The sequence below is a fragment of the Carassius auratus genome, chromosome 4 (assembly GCF_003368295.1).
Source record: "Carassius auratus strain Wakin chromosome 4, ASM336829v1, whole genome shotgun sequence".
In the NCBI taxonomy this organism is placed as follows: domain Eukaryota; kingdom Metazoa; phylum Chordata; class Actinopteri; order Cypriniformes; family Cyprinidae; genus Carassius; species Carassius auratus.
In genome coordinates this window covers 19974209-19986912 of record NC_039246.1, presented here as the reverse complement: position 1 = coordinate 19986912, position 12704 = coordinate 19974209, and positions in this window count along the sequence as shown.

Sequence of the window (12704 nt, the reverse complement as noted above, 5' to 3'; positions counted from 1 at the left end):
ACCTATAGTGATATTACAGATAACCGGTGAATGATCCGAAATCAAAATGGGCAAAATATCAATAGTACTGATGTATTGGACTAGAGAAGGATCAACCAGAATATAATCGATTCTAGAAAACGACTTGTGAAGGGCAGAGTAGAATGTGTAAACTTTAGAATTACCATTTTTAATACGCCATGGGTCTACAAGATTAAGCTCTGCAATTAAGCTATTTTGAGCTACTGACGAGGGCGTCGCCCATTGAATCCACAGATAAATTTAGTGATCTCTTATACAGGATTAAGACACCTTTAGATTTGTTAAGCGCACATGAACATGCCAACATCTTATAATATTTATTTTGAAAGCGATTTACATCTACGTCTTTTAAATGGGTTTCTTGGAGTAGCGCAATGTATACATCCTTTCGTCGCAAAAATTCCAAACAAAGAGTGCGCTTTATTGGTGAGTTTAAACCCCTCTCATTCCATCTTAGAATATTAAAAGCAGACATATCGTGTGGAGGTAAAATGACAAGTGAAGTGTAGAAAAGCCCAGGCCTCGAAAACCATTTGGACAAATTTGTACGTTAAAATTAGTTGCTGCCGCGAACAAAACACAGATGAACATAAACGAAACTATGTACATACAATTTGCAAGCCGCGAGGATATAACGAATCCCCTGGCTGGCATAGGGCTACAGTTTACAAGAGCTAATAGCTGGAATAGGAAAGGATTCAAGATTGTAATAGGCTACAAATTGTTTAAAAATAAATCGCAAAATAAATTTGTATATAAAATCTCAACCTGCTCAAAGATTTAGAGGTCTAGAAAAATAAAGTAAAGGGGGACCTGCTTCAATAGCCAATAATGTCCATAACCTATTATACATATAAACATATAGGCTATATAAACCCAATTAGCAAATAAGAAAAGTAAGATAAATATTTTACAAAAGCATATACAGTATACTTGCTGTGTAGTTTTATCTCTACTGAGTTACGGATTGCTCCATATCAATGTCAGCACAGCGATCCATTTGAGGTGGCAGTCCGGCGGATTCAATAGCGATGTCGTTCCCAGGCTGTGAAGAAAGAAGATACTGCTCAGCCTCCAACGGCGAACGGAAGAGGTTTTGTCTCCCTGCATGAGCCAGTGTCACTCCCTCTCCTCTCTGATGTGGTCCAGGGGCTGAGACCGACAAACTGTCCTCTGGACATTATCCCATCTAAAATGCTTAAACAGGTTTTTAACACAGTGGGCCCATGCCTCCTCTCATTTATAAACAGTTGCCTGAGTTCAGGTTCTGTACCAACTGTATTCAAGCACGCAGTGTTCAGGCCTCTGCTAAAAAAAACCAAACTTGATCCTTCCGTTATGTCAAATTTTAGCCCTGTGTCCCATTTACCTTTTCTATCCAAGGTTTTGGAAAAGATTGTTTTCTTACAGCTACAGTCTTTTCTGGAGAACAATCAGATTTTTGAAAAGTCTTTCAGTCTGGCTTTAGGACACGACACAGCACTGAGTCCGCTCTTCTCAAAGTACAAAATGACATTCTCTTGTCCCTTGATGAGAAAAAGCCAGTGCTGCTCATAATGCTGGACCTTACTGCAGCATTTGACACCACTCAGTCCTCCTGACACGTCTGGAACAACAGGTTGGGCTTCAGGGACCTGTGCTGCAGTGGTTTAGGTCGTATTTAACAGAGAAGTCTTTTTCTGTTAGGATTGGTGACCTCTCCTCCTCCTCCACTCCCTTGACCTCTGGTGTGCCACAAGGTTCCATTTTGGGCCCTGTTTTATTTTCCTTGTATATGTTGCCGTTAGGTGCAGTTATTTCAAAGCACAAAATGTCTTTTCATCTGTACGCAGACGACCTACAGGTTTACCTTCCGGTTGTCCCTGCTTGTCCTAATAGTCTTCAGTCCATCAACAGATGCTTAGAGGACATCAGATTGTGGCTGTCCCAGAATTTCCTCTGTTTGAATGAGGATAAAACTGAATGTATTGTGTTCGGCACATCCAATCTGCCCAGTGTCTCAGCTCCTGGTCCTTTTGCTTTGGCCCCCCATCTTAACCATATTGTCAAAAATCTGGGGGTAAAACTAGACAGCAGTCTAAAATTTGATGAACAAATAGATTCGGTGGTTAGGGAAAGCTTTTTTCAGCTTCGCCTCCTTTCAAAGGTCAAACCGTTTTTAAGTCGTGCTGACCTGGAGAAAGCCATCCATGCTTTTATTAGCTCCCGCATAGACTACTGCAATGCGCTCTATGTGGGAGTTCACCAAACTGGACTTCACCGTTTGCAGCTTGTGCAAAACGCTGCTGCCCGACTGCTAACTAACGGTCGTAAACACTAGCACATAACATCTGTCCTGTACTCCCTGCACTGGCTCCCTGTCCAGTTTAGAATTAATTTTAAAATCTTAATGTTTGTTTTTAATGCACTCACGGGCCTCGCACCTTCCTATTTGTGTGAGATTCTGACCCCTCACAAACCCATCAGAGCTCTACGTTCTGCTGGGCAACATCTGCTGAAGGTGCCCCGGTCCCGGTTCAAACAGTGGGGCGATCGTTCTTTTGCAGTGGCCGGTCCTAAACTCTGGAACTTGTTGCCCATTGAGTTACGTTCCATCACTGACCGGCCTCTGTTTAAAGCCAAACTTAAAGCCTATTTATTTAAAATGGCTTTTTGCACTTAATGGCTCTGTGACACTGCTCTGTTTTTATTGTGTAAATATGTTTTAAACCTATTTGTAATTATGTTTATTTTTTACTAATGTTGTTAAGCACCTTGGTTCAATCTGTGGTTGTTGGAAGGCGCTATATAAATAAATATTGATTGATTGATTGATTGATTGCATGAATGACCTTAAGTGTAGCCGGGAAGAGGAGAAACGATCGAATTCCGAATGTATCCATCTTCTTTCGCACCTCAGTGAAAGCCTTCCTTTTCTTTGTAGTGTCTGCGCTATAACCCGGAAAGAAGGGTTTCGCTGCCGAACTTCACTGGGTATGCGGCCCTCGCCCCATTGAGAATGGCCTGTCTATCAGTGTAGTCTAGTAGTTTGAATATAACCGTGCTTGGGCGTTTAGACTGCTTTTCTGAGTAGATGCGATGTGCGCGTTCGATTGTAATTTCTCTGTTTGCGATGTAAGGTATGCATTTGGGCAGGTTCGCCTTTAAAAAGGCGATGCAGTCATCTCCCTCAGGCACCTTCTCTGAGGCCGATTAACCGTACATTGGAACTTCTGCTGCGGTCTTCTATGTCAGCGATCTTTATTGTGATGTCATCAAATTTAGATTTCAGATCGCTGATCTGATCCCTGTCTTTACGAACAGCCGCCTGTATAGTGTCGTATCTGGATTGGAGCAGAGATACCGATTTTCTTGCTCGATCTTCCCGGTTACGGTGGTAACTGCTTTATTGGTATTTTCAATTTCACGTTTCAGATCTAGAATCTGAGGATTCAGCGCATCATCTATAGCAGATTTGATAGCGACAGTGACAATTCTGTCTAAGTCAGAATTTTGTTCACTCAAGGCTTGTTTCACTCCGGCCAAAATGGCGCTATCCAGATCGGGAGATAGTGTTGGAAGACTCTCTGAATTTCTTCTTAATGGGAGAGGTAGTGTCCTCCCGAGTATGAACAAGTGTGGCCTGAGTCGACATTTTCGATGATTTCATGTAATTTAGCATTTGGTTTTCCTTCAAAGACCTGAAAAATGCGAGTGGTGTGGGAGCGCCTTTTCAAAGCTGCACCGCCATTAACGCGTCACGTTCCTCATTTAGTAGATTCCATTTTAAGTCCAATGATTTAACCCTAATATGGACATAAACGAATGCCTTAAATTTTGATAGCTGAATTATGGTAGGCCGCCTAATAATTATAATAAAAAACTGGTTGGAGAATAGACCTAATATCGTCTTGGCTATTGTTGATACATGATGCTATCAACGCAACCTAGGATGCGTGGCATACCTTCAAGCGGAGGTGATGTGTGTTTTTTTTTTTTTTTGCATGTGAACAGACGCTGGGGAGGTAGTGGGGAGGTACAGGAAAGGCTCCTGTGGGAGCAGTCACTGCTACGGCAGTGAGGAGGTACAGGAAAGGCTCCTGCATGAGCAGACACTGCTGCGGGAGTGAGGAGGTACAGGAAAGGCTCCTGCGGGAGCAGACACTGCTGTGGCAGTGAGGAGGTATAGGAAAGGCTCCTGCGGGAGCAGACACTGCTGCGGCAGTGGAGAGATACGGGAAAGGCTCCTGCAGGAGCAGACACTGCTGCGGCAGTGAGGAGGTACAGGAAAAGCTCCTGCGGGAGCAGACACTGCTGCGGCAGTGAGGAGGTACAGGAAAGGCTACTTGCTTCGGCTGCTGTAGATGTTGGCTGTGGGAAGAGTAAAAAAGGGTTAGTAACATTTGATGGGCAAGCTAAAAATAAATGGGTAGCCTACTGTGTTACCAGCTTAGCAATTGGTTGCCTGATTTGACAATTCCTCAAGCCTTGTGCACATTATTATGTTCCTGTTGGAAAAGCATCTTTCCTCTCATTTGGTCTCTGGGCTCTTGAGACGGTCTCCCGAGTGGATACGTTTGGAACGCTGTTTTCACGTTGTAGTAAGGACTGTAAAAACAGAGGCTTTTGGAAACGATGAAGCATGTTAAGTCTTGTAAGACGTTGTACCGAAAGACATGATTATAGCAGTAACGTTAACCCCTTACCAGTCACCCCCCATTTTTGGCATGGAGACAGAAATTACATACCAAAAATAAAGATGTTTCTGCTCATGATTCTTTCTGAATAGATCCATGATCAACATTTTTCCACGAGCTAACACTTTTGACGTTTACCGTTCAGGAATAGGAATCGTTTTCCTGACATAATTACTAAATAACTGTCGCTGAAATTATGTTTTTATCGAAATATTGGTCAAAAACCAAAGCCAAAGTCTTTCGACTTTCAACTGATGCACGGTTTATCCAGATCGAGTAAGAGAGTGATGTTTAACGTGCTGTGAAAGTGAAACGATAATAAACTGGGGCCGTAGGCGATGCTTGCAAGCAAATGGGTTAATAACAGTTATGTGCTATTCACTTCCAAGTGGTTTCTAAAGATATTTACTTGCCATTTTTTTTTTTTTTTGTATTACGGTCCTTAAAAGGCGACAGTAATTTTACTCACACTTGCTATCCTGCATCAAAACACGAGGGCAGATACGTTTTAGATTAATTTTGAGTGATCACGCCGGTGAATGGTGAAATAGGTCCCTAAATGATTTGGTCCTACCAGAAAACTTTCATGGAGATTAAAATTTTAAATTAAATTAAGCATTTAGCAGACGCTTTTATCCAGAGATTTACAAGCTTTTTTTTTTTTTTTTTTATCATGGAACTTATGTCTGTATCGTTTCAGTGAGGTTTAAACGTGCACGGTAAGGCAAATGTAATGCCTTGGCTTCGTGGTTAAAGGTGGCATCATCATCCGACGGAACGCTGTAGTCCAAATCTATGCGCAATCCACACTCCAGATCAGCAGGTGGCGGTAATGCACCTTTACGCTGGTTTGCCAAAACCGCCATAAAACACTAGTAGAAGAAGACGGAACTGCGTCATGACGTCGTTTAATAAACTTTAGCCGTGAACCTGCAGATGCAACACTTTAGATGCCAACTGCCGTAAAATCCAATGAAGAAAAAGGAGAACCTGTTTTTAGCATCTTCGTCTGAAAATGTATTGGTTAACATTGCGTGGTCTGCACCGCTAGAGGAAGCGGCCTCAAACTGCCACTCGGCCGGAACGCCGGGGTTAAAGGCTGAGCCGCGGTGAGAACTGGGGCTCGGCCCGGGCTGGTTGGATTCTTTCTGCTGCAATCCAGCGCTCAAGGAGAGCTCGGTCACCATTGTTGTGTCGAGCAAGGCGAGCTCGGAGCTTGCACTGTCTATTGGCCGCGACGTGTGGCTTGGCGAGGAGAGCAGCTGTCGGGATGACGCTTAATGCTGCTTAACGGCCGTGTTTGGCTGGGTAGGAATGATCGCGGGTCCGGCAAAAGCAGCAGGTCTTATAAATCCCCTGTGTAGCTCTCTTCGTTGGTATGAAAACTGAGCCTGTGATAAGGTGACAGACGAAGCGAACCAGCATGCTGATAAACCGTCAATGGATAGAGGTAAGTCAGCGATATTTATACTATGGGATTGATTACTTGATTATGGTCCACCTGTGTTGATTAGGCTAAGTATCTGATGCGCTCCTCCTGAATCTTATTAGTTAATTACATTTAAGGAGCCCATCAGGAGGCCGGTTAGATGACTTACCACTGGCGCAAACTGAACAAGCCAAAACAAAATCATGGACGTCACGAGCCATAAGTGTTCACCAGAATTGTTGTTTAACTAATCCCTTGGTTTGGCTTATCCCTGGATGACAAGCAACATTAGAGCAGTGATCCCACTGAATGACTTCGGACCGTATCTCCTCCGGCACAAGTAAACGATTCGGTGGGCGACCAGGTGGAGGTGTTACCCCTTCTAAGGCCTTCTTGACCTTCGACTCGACCTCCCATACGAGTGCTGAGACGACTATTTTCTCAGGTAAAATACTCTCAGGAGTCACTGGGCGGGCGGAGGGATCAAAGAGACGTGACAAAGAATCGAGTTTGACATTTTTGGAACCCGGGCGGTACGATAGAGTAAAATCAAAAGGACCGAAAAAAAGTGCCCACCGAGCCTGCCAGGAATTGAGTCATTTGGCAGTTCTAATATACTCTAAACCAGTGACGCCACTCCTCTAAAGCTAATTTGACGGCCAACAATTCTCTGTTACCAATGTCATAATTGTGTTCAGCAGGAGATAACCGATGGGAGAAAAACGTGCAGGGATGCATCTTATCGTCCAAGACAGCACATTGGGACAAAACTGCTCCTACCCCCACCTCTGATGCGTCAACCTCCACCACGAACTGCCGTGTGGGATCAGGGTCTACAAGGATGGGAGCCAAAACAAACCAGCTCTTGAGGTTGGTAAATGCAGTTTTGGTTGCATCTGACCACCTGAACGGAGGTCAAGGTCGTCAGAGGTGAGGCTAGTTGGCTGAAATTGCGAATGAAACGTCGATAGAAATTGGCGAACACCAGGAACCGCTGTAGGGCCTAACGAGAATCTTTGTCAGGGTCCATACATATTGCCTCGGACAAGACCATATAACCTAGGAAGGGGACAGACTGTGCATGGAATACGCATTTCTCTGCCTTGACAAAAAGCCCATTCTCAAGTAATCTCTGGAGCACTCGTCTGACGTGTTGAACGTGTTCCTGGAGAGATGAAGAAAAGATCAGTATGTCATCCAGGTAAACATATATAAACTGATCTACCATATCTCTCAACACATCATTAACGAGTGCTTGGAAAACTCCTGGCGAGTTGGAGAGCCCGAACGGCATCACCAAGTATTCAAAATGCCCTCTAGGGGTGTTAAAGGCGGTTTTCCATTCATCCCCCTTCCTGATGCGGACCAAAGGGAGGTGAGCGTTTCGTAAATCCAATTTTGTGAATACGGATGCTCCCTGTAACCTCCTGAAAGCTGAAGACGTCAACGGCAAAGGATAGGTGTTCTTTATTGTGATGTTGTTCAGCTCTCGGTAGTAAATACAAGGTCGCAGAGAACCATCCTTCTTACCCACAAAAAAAGAATCCCACCCCCACTGGAGAAGAGGAAGGGCGGATGAACCTTGACGCCAAGGAATCAGAAATGTATTTCTCCATGGCCTCCCTCTCCGGAATAGAAAGAGAGTAAAGTTTGCCTTTAGGCGGAGACTTACCTGGCACTAAATCTATCGCACAGTCGTAGGGACGATGCGGAGGAAGATTAGCAGCACGGGACTTACTGAACACCTCCTTCAGGTCCAAGTACTCTGCGGGCACGTTTGATAACACCATGTTCTCTTTCTGAAAGACAGAAACAGGCACAACAGGACAAGCAGAAACCAGACAAGACTCATGACAACTTTCACTCCACAATGTGACAGGGTTGGAACCCCAACTCGTGGATTATGTTTGATTAACCAGGGGTGACCTAAAACAATGGGAGCTAAAGGGGAGTCCATGAGGTAAAAGGATATGGTTTCACCGTGGTTGCCAGAGGTGAGGTGAGTAGAGTTATGGGTTCAGTGTAGTGGGTGACATGTGGCAGTTCCTGGCCATTGAGTGCGGTGACAGGATTATTGGTGCTCCCCTGCCCACCCTTCAAGAACTGTATACATCCAGAGTGAGGAAAAGGGCTCAGAAAATCACTCTGGATCCCTTACATCCAAGTCACCCCATCTTTGAACTTTTGCCATCTGGCTGGCCTCAGAGCCGCAAACACCAGAACAGCAAGGCACAAGAACAGTTTCTTCCCCCAGGCAATCTACCTCATGAACAGTTAAATGTTCCTTACTTATGCTTATAAACGTGCAATATCCTTATATTTATTTGTTAACCCTCCATCCTAGAACATTCCTGCATCTCACTCAATCCTATTCCATTATCATTTATAGCACAATTGTTTATACACTTATTTATTTGCCAATTTGTAAATCTTTTTTTTTTTTTCTGTGTGTTGTTGTCTCTGTGTACTGGAAGCTTATGTCACTAAAACAAATTCCTTGTATGCGTAAGCATACTTGGCAATAAAGCTCTTTCTGATTCTGATTCTGACATAGATGGGATGAGACACAGGAAGGACAGGAATGTTTAAGTGACATGCTATGAGATAGGGCTGTGACGGTGGCTGATTTTTACCACCACGGTAGTCATGGACCAACAAGTCATGCCGGTGGTGCGGTGTTGATAAAAAAAAATTATAATAATAACATTATAAATAAATAAATTGTGCCGGAAGTCATGGCTCTGGCCGGAAATTATCCTGGGAAGTCTCCCGGGGGATGGGCGGTGCAGGCAGTGCGGTGAGGTGAGTTGGTGTATCTGCTGGGTGAGCCTTGGACACCTGTGTCAACAGCGCTTGGATCGCACGTCTGGTGTTCACACTGCTCTCCTGGCTTACACAGAACACACTAATATGTTTCTAATATCCAAATCCGTTAAAGAATTTTAGGCTGTATTAAGTAGGTAAACCGGAACCGGTAACACTTCCCATAACACCCGATGTACTTGCTACATCATTAGAAGAATGCCATTTATGCTGATATTAGTCTGTTTCTGTCTTATTCTGAGGTCACCGTAGCCACCAGATCCAGTCTGTATCCAGATCAGAGGGTCACTGCAGTCACCCGGATCCAGTACGTATCCAGACCAGATGGTGGATCGGCACCTAGAAAGGATCTCTACAGCCCTGAAAGACAGCTGAGACCAGGACAACAAGAGCCCCAGATACAGATCCCCTGTAAAGACTTTGTCTCAGATGACCACCAGGACAAGACCACAGGAAACAGATGATTCGTCTGCGCAATCTGACTTTGCTGCAGCCTGGAATTGAACTGCTGGTTTCGTCTGGTGAGAGGAGAACTGGCCACTGAGCCTGAGGCTTCTTTTCTCCATTCTGTCACTGATGGAGTTTTGGTTCCTTGCCGCTGTCAATTCAATGATGAACTGCCTTTAACTGTCATTTTGCATTATTGACACACTGTTTTCCTAATGAATGTTGTTCAGTTGCTTTGACACATCGTATTCTGTTTAAAGCGCTATATAAAAAGGTGACTTGACTTGACTTATAGAGAATCCTCATATTGAACACTTCATCATTTCCTACAACATTTGAGGGTCTACATTACAAGATATATTAATTTCGAGAAACTCCTTTATATGATATCTGATTGTTTAGTAATAGTGTTAGGATACAACCTAGGGCATTGGTCTTATTGTTGAAATGGTTACATTGTCACTGCAGAGTGATCAGACAACAAAATTTATAATATAGAGATGGGCTGAGAAATATGCAATCTATACTAGTGAAAGTCTTATGTCTGTTAGAATAAAAAGTGAAGTCCTTAGATCCCAAGCTCCCCCTTAGTTTTATTATGAGCACAAGAGAAGGTTGCTAGTTTGTAATACTTGTTTTGAAAATGTGACACATCACATTGTTTTAATTGCGACTCTTGTATCAGGGCACAAGAAATCTATTTATTTAATCAGCTGAGGAACAACGGAGGAGCTTTGGCTGAAGGACTAAGCGACACCCAAAATCCAATCCATGGAGATGGAACCAGGGTATGTGGAGGAACTGGAGGAGCAGAGAAGACAATGGACCAGGGTGACATAAAAGACCTGGAAGCCCAAGGTGGAGCAGCTATCTCTCATGACTGAGGAGGAGCCGGGGATTCGGCTGACCAAGGCGACGATGGAGCGAGCACGGACGACAGGAAAACCAGATGAAGGGAGAAGCCTGCTGAAGCCAAATGGGGTGAACGGTCGAGGCAGAAGCTGAGTGGAAGTCTGTAGCAGAAGCTGAGCGATGACTGACCAAGGTTTCTCCGGATGTACGAGGGAGCCCAGAGGAGTCCTAGGGCAAATGGGCCTTAGTGGAGCTGAAGAAATGCAGAGTTGGAGCGGAGTCGGCAGGCTGACAGGCCAAGGAGGAGACATGGGCCTGGAGGGCTGAAGTGCAGTTGGGGTTTCAGCACAAAACCAAAGTGGTGGAGGGGAAGCCTGAGGCGAGGCTGATAAGTCACACAGAGCTAACTGCGGAGTCAGAGGCAAGGAGCTGGATGACACCAGTGGGGCCCACAAATGCAGGTGACTGGTTTATGTCCGCTCTTGGATTTACAGCTTTTATTTATTTATTTTTTTACAGATTTTATTGTTAAAACTGTCCGATCTTGCAGATTTTCTTTATTCAACATCAAGAAGATCAAGCCCTTTCTTTCGGAACATGCTGCACAACTCCTTGTTCAAGCTCTTGTTCTGTCCAGGCTGGACTATTGCAATGCCCTCTTGGCAGGTCTTCCAGCCAATTCTATCAAACCTTTACAATAAATTCAGAACGCGGGAGCGAGATAAATTTTTAATGAGCCAAAAAAAAAAATACACGTCACACCTCTGTTTATCAATTTGCACTGGCTTCCAATAGCTGCTCGCATAAAATTCAAGGCATTGATGTTTTCCTACAAAACTACCACTGGCTATGCACCCATTTACCTAAATTTGTTACTTCAGACTTATGTTGCCATCTAGAAGCTTGCGTTCTGCAAGTGAACATCGCTTGATTGTGCCATCCCAAAGAAGCACAAAGTCACTTTTACGGACTTTTCAATTAAATGTTCCCTCCTGGTGGAATGACCTCCCCAACTCAATCCGAGCAGCTGAGTCCTTAGCCATCTTCAAGAATCATAATAATAATAATAATTCCTTACATTTATATAGCGCTTTTCTAGACATTCAAAGCGCTTACATAGTCAGGGGGTATCTCCTCATCCACCACCAGTGTGCAGCATCCACCTGGATGATGCGACGGTAGCCATAGTGCGCCAGAACGCCCAACACACACCAGCTTACTGGTGGAGAGGAGACAGAGTGATGAAGCCAATCAGCAGATATGGGGATTGTTGGGAGGCCATGATGGTCAGAGGCCATTGGGCGAATTGAGCCAGGATGCCGAGGTCACACCTCTACTCCTTTCGTAAGACATCCTGGGATTTTTACTGACCACAGAGAGTCAGGACCTCGGTTTAACGTCTCATCCGAAGGACGGTGCTTGTTGACAGTATAGTGTCCCCATCACTACACTGGGGCGCTAGGACCCACACAGACCACAGGGTGAGCACCCCCTGCTGGCCTCACTAGCACCTCTTCCAGCAGCAACCTAGTTTTCTCAGGAGGTCTCCCATCCAGGTACTGACCAGGCCCAGCCCTGCTTAGCTTCAATGGGCAACCGGTCTTGGGCTCCAGGGTGATATGGCTGCCTGCAGTAAGACCCTCTAACTTTAACACTCACTATTCTAATTCTATTCTTAAAAAATCTAACTACCTTTCTAATCTTTTTGTATTATATTTTTCTTTTCATTTATTATGCAATTATATATGTGTGTGTGTGTTTGTATGTGTAAAGACCTCTAACTAGCTTGCTCTATTTTTTTTTATTCTATCTGTTTTCTTTATATTTATTATATTATTTAAAATCCCATTCTACGTGTTCTGTGTTAACCTAACTGAGACTTGTTATAGCACTTATATATCATTGCTCTTTTTGTTGTTTTTGATTGTTTCCACTGTTTTCATCTGTAAGTCGCTTTGGATAAAAGCGTCTGCTAAATGAATAAATGTAAATGTAATGTAAATGTAAATGTACAGCGGACTGATCAGCATGCTTCGTCACCTCTGCTTTGGTGGACGAGCCCTGCTGGTGTCTCAGGCTTGCTGACTGTGAGGAAGCATCCAGCCCAAATACTCTAACCACCTTTGGCTTTCTGGTTTGAGGAGGAGACGTAGTGCTGGTGAGTCCATACTTTATGTTTGTTTTGATGTTGGTTATTCTGTCACAGGTCATCAAGGAATGAGGACAGCAAACCAAGATGCATAATTCCAAACAGACTATACAGAGAATTCTGACTTGGTACAACACATTACATAAGCTAATAGCCGACAAAGGATAGAACAGCAACACCTCTAGTTACACCAGAATATTTGGATGTTTTTGTATCCAAAATGATTTAGCTTTTCTCTTGAGACCAGAGTATGGATTCCCAGAAGTCTCTATTTTGTAAATATGGGCCCTCCCTTATGAAACAAAAA